Raw genomic sequence first — 3,569 nt, forward strand, 5'->3', positions numbered from 1 at the left:
ATGATGTGTTTCTATTATTCTTTTCCTCTGATTGATTGCACCTACAGTGCCTTGAAAAAGTATTCATACTCTGTGCACATTTCCATATTACACCTACAAACGTAAATGTGTATTTTGGGTATATTATGTACAATACCAACACAAAGTAGCAGATATTTGTGAAGTGTAAAGGAAATAACGCATGGTTTTCTAAATATTTAAAAAACAAGAGTCTGAAAATTGTGACGTGTATTTGTAGTCTGAAATCCCCTAAATAAATGACCAAATGCCTCCAGAAATCACATAATTAGTAAATTGAATCCACCTGTGTATGCTTTATTCTCAGTATTCTCAGCTGTTCTGTGAAGCTGTGTTTGTTTGAGAACATTAAACATCAAACAGCATCATGAAAATCAAGGAACACACCAGACATGTCAGGGATAAAGTTGTGGAGAAGAGCTAAGCAGGGTTAGGTTATAAAAACAATAGACCCAGTTCTAAAAATCTCACAGATCACTGTTCAATCCATCATCCAAAAATGGAAGGAGTATGGAACAACTGCAAACCGATGAAGACATGGCCGTCCACTTAAATGGACATTTCAAGCAAGGACAACACTAATTAGAGAGGCAGCCAAGAAGCCCGTGGTCACTCTAGAGCAGGGGTCCCCAACTCCAGTCCTCAAGGCCCACCAACATGTCATGTTTTCAGGATTTCCTTAGTCTTGCCCAGGTAATAATTGCATCACCTGTGCAATGCAAAGGAAATCCTGAAAACATGACCTGTTGGTGGGCCTTGAGGACTGGAGTTGGGGACCCCTGCTCTAGAGGAGCTGCAGAGATCCACAGCTTAGGGGGAGAATCTGTACACAAATATTAATTAGTTGTACACTCCACAAATCTGAGTGGCAAGAAAGAAGTCATTTCTGAAAGGAAGCTGTAAGAAGTATGAGTTTTCAGCCTGAAAAAAAGCAATGTAGAGACACAGGTAGCATGTGCAAGAAGGTGCCTGGTCAGATGAGACCAAAGTAGAACTTTTTTGGTCTAAATGCAAAACACTATGTGTGACGGAAAACTAACACTGCACATCATCCTGAAAACACTATCCCCACCGTCAAGCATACTGGTGGCAGCATTATTCTGTGGGGATGCTTTTCTTCAGCAGGGGCAGGGAAGCTGGACAGAGTTGATAGGAAGATGGATAGTGTTAAATACAGGCTAATCCTTGGTGAAAACCTGTTAGAGACTGAAAAGACTTGAGACTGGTGCGTAGGTCACCTTCCAGCAGGACAACGACTCTAAACATACTGCCAGATGGTTTAAATCAAATCATATTCCTGTGTGAATGGCACAGTCCAGACCTACATCCCATTGAGAATCTGTGTCAAGACGATAAAATGACTGTTTACAGACTTCTCCATGCAATCTCACTGAGCTAGAGGGAGTGTGCAAAAAAATGGGCAAAAATATCACCTCTAGATGTGAAAAGCTGGTAGATACAGGCCCTAAAAGACCTGCAGCAGTAATTTCAGCAAAAGGTGGTCCTACAAAGTATTGCCTCCAGGGGCTGAATGCAAGTGCATGTTACAATTTTCAGATTAATATTTTTTAAATAGAAAACCTTGTATCATTTCCTTTACACTAAGTAAATAAACCATCACAAAGTAGCTAGTATCACAAAAATTCCCAATAAAATACTTTGAAGTTCATGGGGCATGAATACTCTCTATCAAGGCACTGTGAAAGAAGTTGGATTCTGTCAAGTTGCATAAGGCTTTGGCTGTGTTTATACATTGCAGCCACATTGCATTTCTTTACAGTGATTGGCGTAAAATCGGAACGTTTTGGCCACGTTTTTTGAAGATCGCAGCAAAGTGGTAAATTTTTGCCCTAATAGCGGCAAAAAACCTGCATTGTTACAACATGTGAAGGCAGCGCAGCAACCAAACTGCTTTTCGGTGCAATCAGAATGAAAACTGCATCACATCAGCCCGGTTTTAGCTGCGGTGTAAAAGCAATGTGTAGATCATATGCAGCCCTCAAGTTTTCCCAACAATCCATATTTTAGGCCACATTTCCACCAGGCAGATATATAGCTGATACTCCACTGCATATTCCAGCACCATCATTGTGAATCCAATTAAAAAGCTGAGGATTAAATCCAGTGTAAATTCACTGGAGCTGCAGAGCTGAAATCGTGTCAGTTTATGCCACAGTGGATCTCACAGGCAGCAAACGATAAAAGATGCTGCTGCGCCCTTCAAAACAGAAACTTCCTGCTGAACCATGTGCAAAAACAATACCCCCGCCCAGTTTTTTTTTCTGCCATTGTACAAAAATATGAAATGACTGCTTGCAGTTTTTGTTGCTTTTTCCTCTCTTTTGTAGATTTGTTAGCGTTTTTTTATTTTTATTTCATGAGTTTTTAAAGGGAACCTGTCAACAGATTTTTGCTATGTAATCTGAAACGGCGATAGAGGCTGAAATACAGATTTCAATGATATCAGGCTGTGTGTGGGTGCTGATGTTTCTATACAGTGAAGGTTTTATCACCAGGAGATTATCACTGCTGGGACCATAGTGCATGTGGGTCCTGGTCTGATTCACCGCCTCCTCTGATTAGCAGCTCACTGTCAATATACAATCTACACAGAAAGCTGTGGTGTGGATGGGGGCAGGTTTCTGAGCTTCACCACATCTTATAACTCTGATTGTCTCACAACTGCTGCACCCAGTAATCTAAGTGATACATCGTTGGGTTCAGGGCCTCTTTTCCTACATTATGCAGCTCTCAGATAAGCAAATACCATAAAGAAAACACAATGTAGTAGTCAAAATTAATAAAAAAATACAAAATTTATTAGATATACAAACGATATCTGACAAATAAATGGGCTAAAATTGGCAATCAAATGCATATTATAAGGCAAGAAGGACCGGGCGGTAATCCAGCTCAATCCGTGCCAGTCTCATAGTAGTACCTATATCCCACCAGATGCTATATGTACAGCTCATCTTGACAGCACCAAAAAAGTATAAATAAATAATAAGTTCACCATCAATTTGCTCAAAAAAGTTCACAGACACGTGTCACAAATACAGAGAGCAACATACCAGGTGGAGATACACAGGATGCCGAAAAATCTCCCGCCCTCAGGGGGCGTGCCATGATAGAGAATAATAGCTATTTATAGCCGCCATACTTGCAAACCAGCAGATCATCCTCCGCAAACCGGACACACCTCCTGACGCTGATGCACACGGGCCCATGTGACCAAACGTCAGAAGGCGGACGGAAGAGGAGGAGGTAAAGCTGAACAACGGTCGGCGCATGCACAAAAGTCCAGTGGCCATATTGGTCCAGGGCAAGGTACCAGTACTTAATATAATACTATATATGGAGGATTGAAAAATAAATCTAAGTATCATATCTAAAGTACAGACCAAAAGTTTGGACACCTCATTTAAAGATTTTTTGTATTTTCATGACTATGAAAATTGTACATTCACACTGAAGGCATCAAAACTATAAATTAACACATGTGGAATTATATACTTAACCGAAAAGTTTGAAACAACTGAAATTATGTC

At 40.5% G+C, this 3,569-nt stretch overlaps 1 protein-coding gene across 8 annotated transcripts in view; it reads left to right on the forward strand.

Moving 5' to 3' along the window:
• FAM169A (family with sequence similarity 169 member A) overlaps window positions 1-2,481 on the forward strand; it is a 189,777-nt gene extending 187,296 nt beyond the window's left edge. For all 8 annotated transcript variants that reach the window (XM_069750319.1, XM_069750351.1, XM_069750337.1 and 5 more), the window contains one exon: window positions 1-2,481. This exon is cut by the window's left edge and continues 1,086 nt beyond it. The gene's annotated coding sequence lies outside the window, so the exon portion shown is untranslated.
• The last annotated feature ends 1,088 nt before the right edge of the window (window positions 2,482-3,569 follow it).

This window comes from Ranitomeya imitator, chromosome 1, assembly GCF_032444005.1.
Source record: "Ranitomeya imitator isolate aRanImi1 chromosome 1, aRanImi1.pri, whole genome shotgun sequence".
Taxonomy (NCBI): Eukaryota; Metazoa; Chordata; class Amphibia; order Anura; family Dendrobatidae; genus Ranitomeya; species Ranitomeya imitator.